The following is a 13817-nucleotide window of genomic DNA, read 5'->3' on the forward strand; positions in this document are numbered from 1 at the left end:
GGTTTCTAATATTTTCAAATCTTTACTTTGTGACAGCTGAATAAGATTAGCATGGCAGTGAAGACTCAAGGAAGCAACTGTGTTTGGCTTGTCAGCTTTCTTACCAAGAAGTACAAGAAATCTATACACTAAATATGAAGCTTTTACGAGCAGCTATTTTGCCAACCTTAGCTAAAAGCATTGAACAGATAACTTTGCTCTTTCCAAAAGGTAACAAAATCGACCTTCCTGCACCTCTAAAACTCTCTAAGTCTAAGTAAGGATGTGCAACACAGTCTCACGGCATTTCGTGTTATAGTCACGAAATTAATCTATTGATTCGTGTTCACCAACACCATTTCCCCATTTTTTTCGTGTCACACAGAACGATTTTAAAAGCAATGTAAATAATAACAAATTAGAAGGAAAAAGATATTTAAAAAAATACAGATTTCAGTATTCTGACACACAACGATTTTAGAAGCAATGTATTTATATTGGTAGTTCAGGCCTGCACCAAATAATAACAAATTAGAAGGAAAAATAGAGATTTCAGTATTCTGAGCCCCATTTCTTTTCCTCGCGGACGGCAAAAAAACTCCGACATTATAAAATATAAAATAAAAGGGTTAGGGTAAGATATTGCCCCACACAGATATTAAGTAAGAAAATGTTTTTATGAACCACACAGCTTCCGGTCTTCCAAGACCCGACCGGACAAAAAGACGTGGTGCAGGCACGAAACACACTACCAATAGAAATACATTGCTTTTAAAATCGTTCTGTGTGACACGAAAAAAATGCGGAAATCGTGTTGGTGAACACAAATTAATAGATTAAATTAATTTCGTGACTATAACACGAAATGCCGTGAGACTGGGATGTGGTGATATATGTTATTATAGTATACAGAACATATTATGAAACAATACAAGCTATCGAGAATACTTTGTGCATGTAAACAAACTCACTAGAGTCACTACTGTACTGCTGCTATACTGGGCTCTCAGTGAGCCACCCCTGCAAATAAAGGGCTGTGCGATCAAAAGAAACTAAGAGGCTACGACAAACACAATAATGAGTCTCGTTGTTTTACTCCGCAAAAAATGTACTGAACACCTGACAGCTGACAGCCTCAGTATTTAATGTTTAAGTGTAGGGAAGCACCTCAGGATAACAATGAATTAGGCGTTTAGTTTTAGTTACAATATGCAGGATACAGGATGTAAGGATGTAAGGTTGTAGCAAGTAGGACATGCTTTGAAAGCTTTATTTAGTTATCAAAGGAATATTAAAAATATTTATGTGCAATGGTGGTAGGTGCTCAGGGACTGCAGAGCTACTATAGCTGATATATAGCGGTAATGTCCTTTAACTGCTACACATTAGGAGGTTAACGATCAATGATCAGTACAAATTGAGGGTTTCATTCCAAACACAATGTTTTTACACAAAGAAAACCTTTTGTGATCCTTGTTGTGGGATTAAGTCAAAACGTGCAAAAGTAGTTCATTTGACTCTAATTTAACTTATACATTTGTCTTGGAATAAAACTCTTTAAATATCTAAAGGAAAACAGCAAGTGATTACCGCTGGTTAAAGAATGTGGCTTAAATGCTATTTGGTGAAGCATGTTGTTGGATAGTTTGTCTGTGTGTGAATTAGTGTATTTCACAGGAAATCAAAGAGAGGATTTTCATTGGGTCTAAATAACATTATTTTTGTCCTTCAGGATAAAAGATTTGAAATGTTTTTTTTTGTGAATTCAATGTGATAAAGGTCTAGGGAAGTATTAGTGTGAAATGCGCAGAAAGGAAGTCAATCGGTCTGAATCGAGCTGAAAACATTATTTTGAAATCTGTCCAGTAAGCCTATCCTATAAGCGAAGTAAAAGGTATCGACAACCTGCTACACTGTGTCAAGAAAAATAACAAAAAGAGGCTCGTCTGTTATTTTAAATGTGATGTTTTTATTCAGTTCTGCTCTGTTATTATCGTTTAGTATTAGTGGAGTACAGTCAGTGTAATGTCAAACAGAGATTCACATGCATACTCGCCAAAATACGAAGAAAGTACAGCATTTTAAATTCTGTGACCTCTAATGACAAAGTTTGTTCAGTCGGAAAGGGTCCAGTAAATACTTCAAATGCAGAAGTAAAGATTTAAAAAGTGACTGTCTTGCCCTTCATTCTTTCAGTTTGTGCCTGTAGCTGTTTGTAAAGTGCTGTACAAAGTAACCATTCAGCAGATAAGATGATCCATCAGCTTTTATGTCTGTGACTGTAGATATTTTTATTTATTGATTTAATGTGTTATGAGGGGGAAACTCATGCTCAGCCTTTACATGTGTGCCAAACTGTTTGTGTGTCATACAAAGTACAGGTATATATCAAAGTATATCTGCGTTGGTATGTTGTTGTTGCCCATCGTTTATTCACAGACTACCCGGAGGTGTTATTGGTTTCCTGCTGGAAAACATTTAATAATGACAGACGACACATTCCAGATCGACTGATAGGCTCACGGATGTCATTAAATGTGGAGGTAATACAAATAAAAGCATCCATTGTGATCCTGTTATTGTTTGCAGAGAGACAATGTGCAAAGAGCAACAACGCCCCCCCCGATGTTATTTGTCTATGTCTGTGTTCTGTACGGTTACGCTTCTGCTACACATTTGTTTCTCGTGTTGATTTTACAAAAACATAGTTTTATGCCACAAAGCCACTGTCTTTTGTAAATAAATCAAATGTGAGATATATTAAAAATATTTAAAATATGGCTTCTTCTGGTCGTGTCATGATTGTTGGTGTATTTTTTATTAATTAATACTTAAATGCCCTATATCATATAACATACGACACATATGTATTAGTTCCTATAACATTTAACTGTTACAAACACATGTGAGTAACTGACTGAACTAAAATATCACAGATGTTGTTTAAAGTTAAAGGTGGCCAATAAAAAAGATTGATTGGTCATTTATTAGCATTTGAAAATAAGAAGGAACAATTTGGAAGTACTTTTAATTGAGACTTAATTTTTTTTAAGTTCAAATATATTTCTTTTAGCAGAATATTACACTTTTACATTTTTTTAAGACATTTGCAAGTTGCTTTTTCATGGTTGCATACTAAACTACATAATACTTTGTGAGTGACACAAATCTAAACAAATATTTATATAAAAAAATATTCTGTGTTACATTGACATTGATTAAACTACACAGAAGTATAACATAAAATAAACCTTTTATAAATGTGTTTTCATAGTCTGGTCTGACATGTGGAATAGATATGAATGTGTCCATTGTTTATTTGTCGGTCAGTCATTGTGCTTGTCTTCAGTTCAAAGACCTCATGCTCACATTCTAGTCAAAATGGTTTGTTTCTTACAAACAAATAGGTAAATGAAAACCTTAAATCCTATCTCTCTTATTTCTCACAAGCTTCATCTTTTTCATCTTCGTGAAAACACACAACTTCCTCCCAACATGTCAGAAACCAATGCCTTTCCTGTATCACCTACAAAGCTACATCAAAGACTCTTTTTCTGCTGCTTCAGGCACCAACAGTGATAAAAACCACACAAGTGAGATGAGGTCGGACCCACTATCATCACACACACACACACACACACACACACACACACACACACACACACACAGTCAGTCCTCTTTAGGGTCATGCTGATGCTGCTCTGTCCTCACATGAACCTCTGACTGAAAGAGGAGATGCGGCTGCTTCCAGATCAGTGAACCACATCCGCCTGCTGCACACACATTTCCTCTCTCCCTCATTGCCCCTAAAGAGCTCTCAATCTGCCTCACGGGGAGCTCTCCGTGAGTCTTTAATCCTCCTGCGTCTGCAACATTTACCTCTCTGTGTCTCCGACTAGTGGGCGTGTGCAGGATGAGTGCAGGCTGGCTGCTGCAGGGTTAATGGACTGAATGTGATAAAGAGATTTCCTATCTTGTCCTAGCTGCACTCTGGGAAATGAAATGAAGATGTGCTGCTAGAGGACGATCCTGCTCAGAGGATAACATCTAAAAGAGATGAGCTTCATGCTACTGTACATCCGATTTGATTTAAAGCAAACCAACTGAATAACCAAGTGCACCCAGGAATGTGAAATGATCTACTTGAGAAAGTCCAGTGCTGCTTTTTCAAATATGTTTGTTAATAAGAAACGTGTCAAATGGTTTCAAACATATCTATATTTATCTTTTTCTATTCATACAGTACCATTATGTTGTTGTAAGACACTCAAATTGTGCAGAAATCTCCTTTATGCCAGTGTTTGCATCCCTTACTTGTATACTATATGCTTCTAAAGTTAAACAGATGCATATTTTGAATTTTATTCTAAACATGCATCTATTTGGAAAGATAAAAAAGTTACAATACATTTTTTTTTATAAAAGCAATAATACTGGAGAAACAAGTGACAAAGACACAAATCCATCTCTTTGTGCATGTTTTGTTATTAGTTTCAGTTACGCAAAAATCCAAGTTAAAATTGGACCCCAAAGACAACGTTTTTTCTCAAAACAAGTTATGCTACATTATATCCTTTTTGCTTCAAAGCGTTCCTAAATTAATCTGATGTATCAAACACAGCAGACATTATTACTTGTAATTACAGGGAAAGGCCCAGGTGTTACTAATAACTTTAATGATGTCTGCGTTCTAGGAATTCATGCAACGCAATGCAGCAATTAACAATGTTATTAGTCACACCTGTGTTTGATAACTCAACATGGCCGCTTTGAAAACTGTTAATTTGACCAGGGATAGGATAAGACGTTATAGTTTATCCCTGAACAGCATCTCGGGTGTCACAACAGTCAAAGAGTAGAAACAACAAACCTGAAATATATGAAAAAAACTACATTTGAATGACAAAGGTATGTGAAATGTGACTGTTGTTCATGTTGTAGAATAGGGGATCAATGAGTACTCGTCTATAATGTGTAGTATAGTGTGCAAATGCAACCACATACTGTACAGTGTATCTGACTCTATCTTTCCTTGTTATAAAGCCCTCCATGGCAACCTGCCATCATTTATGACTTCCTCATTAAATTGGTCTTATAATAATTATTGTAGATTGGCTGATGCATGAAGTCCCACGTGCAAACATTACGTTTGGGAAAACTACTTTGAGTATCAGTGCTGCAACTTTTTATGATCCTATTAAACCAAACACAAAACTGTTGACACAATTGCACCTATGAGTCCATTTAAAACCAAGATGACAAACTACTCCGCTCTTGAATGTAAATTGCTATGAGTCCTGGAGGTTTAAATAAAGGTTGACTTTTCCCCCTGGTTAGAAGAGACATTAGGTTCGGAGTGGACATCAATGTCAAGAGGTAAATATGTAAAGTAGTATTATGAGGAGAGCTCCTGTAAAGCACATGTGTCTCTTCTCCAGGCCTCGGAGCCGGCTCGAAGCATCAGCTAATTACATCGCTGCTCAGGGCCCCTCAGCCACCAGGGGGCCCATAAATGCAGCAAATTAAGAATGAGTAAGTCTCCACAAGTTCCTGTGTTCATTTATCTCAACATAAAAAAAGAACATACTTCACTTGTCTATTTTATGCACAAATTAAAAGTGGTTTGTTTTTTACCTTTAATTTTGAAACACAACAGTTGTTTCAAGTTTATTTACACTGTATTTTAAAGCCAGTGATGGTATTTTTCAATGCAATAATATGACAATATCATAGAAACAATTACAGATACCTCTAAGGTTTTCACATCCGTGACCTGCACTGTTGTGGGAACATGTGTGTATGTCAAACAAATACTCCTGATGGTCCCATGCCTCAAACAGACCGAGGCTGGCGCTGCTTAGCCTCTAAAGCGGCACCTTAGCAAAGTAACCCAACATGAATCAGATCTCTCTGAGGGGAAGTGGTGAATATAAGAAAAGGGTATTTATCTTTGCACACAGGTCTACTGTTTATTTCTGCCCTGAGGTCTCACCAGAGCCGCCAGAACAGCACTTGAGGGGCTCCTGGACCACTCTAATGTCTCCCAGGTGTAACATAAGTTTAGAAAATCAGGCATGGAAATGTTCAAGTGAGGAATTGTTTTAACATTTAAACAAAAATGTGTATGTACTGTATTAGAGTAAAATTAAACTTAACTTTGTCCCCAAATCAGATTTTGTTCATTTATTCACACTGACTCAACATGATATAAAAAACATTTATATTATTAAAAATAGTTCAAATGTTCAGTACACAGTCATTACATAAACAATTATTAAATTAGATGGAAAGTCACACTTTAAGGAATAATTATTTCTGAATCTCTGTCATATGTCACAAAAAGATGACATTTCCCTCCAAAAAATTACAAAAATAAACTAATTCATTCATTATTAATGATTTCTAAAGGACATGCAGTGATTGCTTCACCCTACTGAGCTAAATGGCTCGTAACGAACTTATAGTAAAATAAGTCTTATGAATAATGGAGGTCCTGAGGGACAGATATTCAAAACTAATCAAGATGTGAGTTTCAGAAAGTTCCATGAGTCAACACACTGAGTTGAGCAAAAGGAAACGTCAAGTGAATTCCTTCAAAACATTATGGGGAAAAAACTGCATCGAATGTGACTAACTTTCATGATAACAAAAGGATGGAAAGTTTAGATTTAGGAGATGATATTGGCATTACATTTATGTTATTAGTCAAACGTCTAAAAGGAGATTCATTTAAATTAGGTTTAGTTAATCTTTCAGGCTTAAAAAGACACATTTTAAATTGAAAGAGCAACCGTGTTTCAGATTTTAAGTATAATTCTGGAATCATTTATTTAAAAAATAAACCAATACAAATGTAAGGGTTCTTCATTTGAGAAGACAGTGGGTTATTTAAATTCATGTAAAGCACTTCGATACTGTTTACAAAAAAATGCTGTATAAATAAAGTTATTATTTGTTTTTTGTTAATGACTAACAGAGCGGGGAGACGCAAGTCTCTAGGACCCTGCGGCCCGGTACAGTGGCAGCCAAAACATTTATATTATTAAAAATAGTTCAAATGTTCAGTACACAGTAATTACATAAAACATTATTAAATTAGATGGGCAAGTCACACTTTAAGAGGCATAATTATTTCTGAATCTCTGTCATATGTTCCCACCAGCAAAAGATGACATTTCCCACAAAAAAATTAACAAAGATAAACTAATTAATGAATATTAATGTTTTCTAAAGGACAATGCAGTGGATTGCTTCACCCTACTGGGCTCTTGCGAGTATGAGTTATATATCTCAGACCACCTTTTGATTTAAAGAAATAAACGAATACATTTTTAAACGCACCTCAGCAGGGTTTTCCGCATCCAACTGGGCTCCAGAGGACAAGATATTCAAAACAAATCTAGATGATCAGAAAGGTACATGAGTTATCACATTGAGTTGAGCAAAAGGAAATGTTACAAAAAAGTGAATTCATTTAAGACTTATTAGTCTCAGACCACCTTCACATTGAGTTAAGCAAAAAGAAAAAAAAGAAAAATGAAATTTGACCAACTTATATAAGTCTTAGGAATCATTTATTAATTAATGTAAAAAATAATGAACTAATACATGTTGGTTACTCAGCAGTGTTCAACGCACCCAACTGGGCTCCTGGGGGAAAGATATTCAAAACGAATCTAGATGTGAGTATCAGAAAGGTCCATGAGTCATCACACTGAGTTGACGAAGAAGGAAACGTCAAGTTAATGAATTCAAAACATAATAAAAACTGCATCGAATGTGACTAACTTTCATGATAAAAAAGGATGGAAAGTCTAAGGAATCATTTATTTAAAAAAAATGGACTAATACACTTTGAAGGGCTCGTCAGTAGAGAAGACATGATAATGACTTAAGTCTCAGACCACTTTCACCCCCCCCTTCTACACATTTGTCAAGATCTGTCTGTGTTGTATTTTGTCTTGTCTTTTGTTTCATGTTTTATTTTGAAAGGTCTTCACCTCCTATCTTGCCTGTTTCTGTCTGTGTTGTGTTTTGTCTTGTCTAGATCTGTTTTTGGTTTTCTGTCTGCGTTGTGTCTTGTCTAGATCTGTTTTTGGTTTTCTGTCTGCGTTGTGTCTTGTCTAGATCTGTCTTTGGTTTTCTGTCTGCGTTGTGTTTTGTCTTTAGATCTGTCTGTGGTTCCCCTGTCGTTAGTTTCCCTGGTGTGTCTTATTACCCGATTGTGTGCACCTGGTGTCCCTGTGTTTTCTCCTCTTTCCTCACCTGTGTCTTGTTTGTATAATTAGTCTTGTGTGTATTTAAGTTCTGGTTTTTCTGTCCGTCTTTGTCGGTTCGTCTTGTGTTATGACCTGGTCTTCGGTGAGTGTTCTGTTCTGTCTTTGTTTATAGTATAGCCTTGAAATAAAGGAGATATTTTTGACACTTTAATCTGCATTTGGGTCCTGCTTCCTGCACACACCGTAACATTACGAACCGACCTGAGATATGGGCCCAGCAGATCCGTTTGAGCAGGAACTATTGGATTATACCTTTTCTTTGTCTGACTGCGCTCATCGATGGATAGGAGCGGTCAGGGTTCAACAGTGAGATGCTGCTCTGGCAGAAGCATTCAACCTTACAATGAAGAATCAAGATTCGGTTAAATTCTTACCTGCCTGGCTTTTGGATTACCTCACGGTTTGTTTTCCCGATCCTGATAGACCCAGGTCTCCCAATTCCATTTTTGATACCACACGCATCGGTGTGGTCCGTCTGGCGTCAGCCCCTCCTTCTCACCCAGTGTTTGCTACAGTCCAGGAGCCATTCGCTGGTACTCGTCTGGCTTTTGGAGGTCCACGGAGCCTCCAAACGGCTCCTAAAAGAAGGAGTCGCAAGGCCAGGTTAGCAGCACGAGCCCAAAGTGCCATGGTTCCAGCCCCAGTTCTGGCCCCAGCAGCCATGGTTCCAGCCCCAGTTTTGGCCCCAGCAGCTATGGTTCCGGCCCCAGTTCTGGCCACAGTAGCCATGGTTCCAGCCCCAGTTCTGGCCCCAGCAGCCATAGTTCCAGCCCCAGTTCTGGCCCCAGCAGCCATGGCCCCAGCCCCAGTTCTGGCCCCAGCTGCCATGGTTCCAGCCCCAGTTCTGGCTCCAGCAGCTATGGTTCCGGCCCCTGTTCTGGCCCCAGCAGCCATGGTTCCAGACCCAGTTCTGGCCCCAGTCGCCATTGTTCCGGCCCCAGTTCTGGCCCCAGCAGCCATGGTTCCGGCCCCAGTTCTGGCCCCAGCAGCCATGATTCCGGCCCCTGTTCTGGCCCCAGCAGCCATGGTTCCAGTCCCAGTAGCCATGGTTCCAGCCCCAGTTCTGGCCCCGGCAGCTATTGTTCCGGCCCCGGCAGCCATGGTTCCGGCTTCAATTCCGGCTCCAAAGCCGGCCCACACAGCCATGATCCAGGCTTCAGCTCCGGACCTTACAGCCATGTTTCCGGCTCCAGAACTGGATCTTACAGCCATGTTTCCGGCTCAAGTACTGGGCCCAGCAGCCGTGGTTCCGGCCCCAGTTCCAGCCATGGTTCCGGCTCAAGTACCGGCCCCAGCAGTCATGGTCCCGACTCCGGCTCCTCGTCACCTGTTGACTCATCGGCCGACGTCAGATCCCCGAGTCCTGTCGGCATACCGGCCGACTCCAGCACCTCGTCTCCTGTTGGCTCTCCAGCCAACACCAGCTCCCCGAGTCCTGTCGGCGTACCGGCCGACTCCAGTACCTCGTCTCTTGTTGGCTCTCCAGCCAACGCCAGCTCCCCGTGTCCTGTCGGCGTACCGACCGACACAAGTTCCCTCTCAAGTCCCCTCTCAAGTTCCTACCCGAGTCCCCTCTCAAGTTTCCTCTCAAATCCCCTCTCGAGTCCCCTCTCAAGTTCCCTCTCGAGTCTCCTCTCGAGTCCCCTCTCAAGTCCCCTCTCGAGTTCCCTCTCGAAATTCCTCTCAAGTCACCTCTCAAGGCAACTCTCAAGTTTCCTCTCGAGTCCCCTCTCAAGTCACCTCTCGAGTTCCGTCTCTAGTCCCCTCTCGAGTCTCCTCTCGAGTTCCCTCTCTAGTCTCCTCTCGAGTCTCCTCTCAAGCCCTCTCTCGAATCCCTTCTCAAGCCCTCTCTCGAGTCCCCTCTCGAGTCCCCTATCGGGTCCCCTCTCAAGTCACCTCTCGAGTCTCCGTTCAAGTTCCCTCTCGAGATTCCTCTCAAGTCACCTCTCAAGTCAACTCTCAAGTTTCCTCTCAAGCCCTCTCTCGAGTTCCCACTCAAGTCCCTACTCATGTGCCGTTGGAGGTCCCGCAGACTACTCTTCTGCCGGGGGTCCTGTCAACCCCATGTCCTGAGCAGTTGGAGGTCCCGCAGACTGCTCTTCTGCCGGGGGTCCTGCCAACCCCATGTCCTGTGCCGTTGGCGGTCTCGCAGACTGCTCTTCTGCCCGGGGTCCTGCCAACCCCATGTCCTGTGCCGTTGGGGGTCCCGCAGACTGCTCTTCTCCCGGGGGTCCTGCCAACCCTTTGTCTTGTCCCATTGGGGGTCCGGCCGACTACTCTCCTGCCGGGGGTCCTGCCAACCCTATGTCCTGTCCCGTTGGGGGTCCCTCCGACTACTCTTCTGCCGGGGGTCCTGCCAACCCCATGTCCTGTGCCGTTGGAGGTCCCGCAGACTGCTCTTCTGCCGGGGGTCCTGCCAACCCTATGTCCTGTCCCGTTGGGGGTCCCGCCGACTACTCTCCTGCCGGGGGTCCTGCCAACCCTTTGTCCTGTCCCGTTGGAGGCCCCGCCGACTACTCTTCTGCCGGGGGTCCTGCCAACCCTATGTCCTGTCCCGTTGGGGGTCCCGCCGACTACTCTTCTGCCGGGGGTCCTGCCAACCCTATGTCCTGTCCCGTTGGGGGTCCCACCAACTACTCTTCTGCCGGGGCTCCTGCCAACCCTATGTCCAATGCCGTTGGAGGCCCCGCCGACTACTCTTCTGCCGGGGGTCCTGCCAATCCCTTGTCCTGTTCCGTTGGAGGTCCCGCCGACTACTCTTCTATCGGGGGTCCTGCCAACTCTATGTCCCGTGCCTTTGGAGGTTCCGCTGGGGATCCTGCCAGCTCTATGTCCAGTCCAGTTGGAGGCCCCGCCATCTCCTGTCCTGCCAGGGGTACTGCCAACCCTTTGTCCAGTTCCGTTGGAGGCTCCGCCATCATCTGTCTCGCCGGGGGTGCTGCCAACTCCTGGTCCTCTTCCGTGGGGGATCCTGCCGAAGCCTGTCCCACCGTTTCCGGTTCCTGTTCGGCCGACACCGGGTCCTGCCAGGCCTCCGGAGCTGTTTGGCCTTCGCCCCACCCTGAACTCTGCCTTGCCCCCGGGCCGTCCGCCCGAGTCCCCCTTTTTGAACTCTGCCTTGCCCCCGGGCCATCCGCCCGAGACCCCTTCCTTGAACTCTGCCTTGCCCCCGGGCCGTCCGCCCGAGTTCCCCTTTTTGAACTCTGCCTTGCCCCCGGGCCGTCCGCCCGACACCCCATCCTTTATCTCTTTCTTGCCCCTGGACCGTCCGCCCGAGACCCCTTCCGGGTCCTCCGCTGTCAGCCCAAGCCCGTCCTCCAGACCCCCTCCACCCACCCTGTTGGCCTTAGTTTTGTGTCCCTCCTCCGGTCCTGTCTCTGTGTCTTGTCTAGATCTGTCTTTGGTTTTCTGTCTGCGTTGTGTTTTGTCTTTTGATCTGTCTGTGGTTCCCTGTCGTTAGTTTCCCTGGTGTGTCTTATTACCCGATTGTGTGCACCTGGTGTCCCTGTGTTTTCTCCTCCCTCCTCACCTGTGTCTTGTTTGTATAATTAGTCTTGTGTGTATTTAAGTTCTGGTTTTTCTGTCTGTCTTTGTCGGTTCGTCTTGTGTTATGACCTGGTCTTCGGTGAGTGTTCTGTTCTGTCTTTGTTTATAGTATAGCCTTGAAATAAAGGAGATATTTTTGACACTTTAATCTGCATTTGGGTCCTGCTTCCTGCACATTGAGTTGAGCAAAAAGAACAAGAAAGCTAAATGGCTCGTAACAAACTTATAGTAAAATAAGTCTTATGAATAATGGAGGTCCTGAGGGACAGATATTCAAAACTAATCAAGATGTGAGTTTCAGAAAGTTCCATGAGTCAACACACTGAGTTGAGCAAAAGGTAACGTCAAGTGAATTCCTTCAAAACATTATGGGGAAAAAACTGCATCGAATGTGACTAACTTTCATGATAACAAAAGGATGGAAAGTTTAGATTTAGGAGATGATATTGGCATTACATTTATGTTATTAGTCAAACGTCTAAAAGGAGATTCATTTAAAATTAGGCTTAGTTAATCTTTCAGGCTTAAAAAGACACATTTCAAATTTAAAAAGCAACCGTGTTTCAGATTTCAAGTATAATTCTGGAATCATTTTAAAAATAAACCAATACAATTTTAAGGGTTCTTCAGTTGAGAAGACAGTGGGTTATTTAAATCCATGTAAAGCACTTTCATTTCATTTCATTGTTATTTGTCCCGCTCATGGTATGCAAAACCAAATGTACAATTATTGCCACAAAACATGATTACCATTTAGCGAAAAGGAGCAGGGAGAAGAATAAAATCTTATGTGACCTGCCCCTTTCTAAAAAAAACAAATAAATACAAATAGATGGTCTGCCCTTCATAATAATTTTTTTTTTTTTTTTTTCACAGCCAAACATAACAGTATCTTAGGATACTGAGAGAAACACACAAACAAACTTTGACACTGTTTACAAAAAAATGCTGTATAATTAAATAAATAAAGTTATTATTGTTCTGTTACTGTTAACAGAGTGGTGAGCCGGCAGTCTCTAGGACCCTGCGGCCCGGCACAGTGGCAGCCCATGCAGAGAGCGGTGCTTCTGGAGGAGAGCTGGCCGGCTGAGGAGGCGGAGGACGGGCGAGAAGAGGGAGAGAAGAGGAAGGAGGCTCCGGGAGATAGCGAGACAAAAAGGGTCAGGCCTGGGACTTGGGAAAATCGGGTAACGAACACTTAGCGACTCACGCTTTTAAATCTTCTTTACCCGACACTGTTAACCGCGCAGGACGGCAGACCTTAATGTGAACAAAAAACGTGAAGCCCTGAGAGCGGAAGGCGCTCGATGGAAACGGAGAAATAGAGATTTAGGGTTAGATTTTTTGCAGATGTGCTGATTGGACATTGAACATGACCCGGATTTACAGCACAGAACCGGGACTGAGGCTCATGCAAGCATTGGCTTCATTATAAAAAATAACGGGGATTATTACCGGAGTGGCCGTGGCCTGTAAAAAGAGCCACAACCCCCTGGGTCAAATTGCAGACTTCCCTGCTCTAAGACGTCTAAAACTTTGCAATTATAACGCATAGACAAATTGGATGATCGATTCATGTCAGCGGATTGCGGTAATGTGAGCTATGGCCGGGCTGTGTCTTGATGTGCGCGGACATGCGGTGACATTAATCGCCTGTGTGGCCAAATAATAAATTATTTTTTTTCCAAGATTGCCTGCAATTATTATTTAAGAGTCTATTAGAGCTCTCAAATTAATAAAATCTGGCTGTCAATAATCCTGACTGCACCCTTGTGGAAAATTAAACCCATCCTATATGAATAGTATAGCTATATGGGCTCGCTTTTCTGTGCACATTTCCACGAGTGCAACAGTGTCACTGTGGCTCTGCTGTGTGCGCATGGCTGACTGCTAGATTAACTTTAACCCACACACTTTGGGTGAAATTAAATCGTATTCATACACAAACACTATATTGAAGCAGGATTTATTCTGCAGGGTTATACACGTTATTAGGGAACACAAGCAGCCATT

General features: G+C 42.5%; 1 protein-coding gene across 7 annotated transcripts in view; it reads left to right on the top strand.

The window, feature by feature from the left end:
* Positions 1 to 12865: 12865 nt before the first annotated feature.
* Positions 12866 to 13817, top strand: part of LOC117558860 (DNA (cytosine-5)-methyltransferase 3A-like) — a 41746-nt gene continuing 40794 nt past the window's right edge. For 4 of the 7 annotated variants that reach the window (XM_034235313.1, XM_034235317.1, XM_034235318.1 and 1 more), the window contains exon 1: positions 12866 to 12991. The gene's annotated coding sequence lies outside the window, so the exon portion shown is untranslated. The remainder of the gene's footprint in view (positions 12992 to 13817) is intronic. The other 3 variants (XM_034235316.1, XM_034235315.1, XM_034235314.1) reach the window with 3 other exon arrangements.

The sequence above is a fragment of the Gymnodraco acuticeps genome, unplaced genomic scaffold (assembly GCF_902827175.1).
Source record: "Gymnodraco acuticeps unplaced genomic scaffold, fGymAcu1.1, whole genome shotgun sequence".
NCBI lineage: Eukaryota > Metazoa > Chordata > Actinopteri > Perciformes > Bathydraconidae > Gymnodraco > Gymnodraco acuticeps.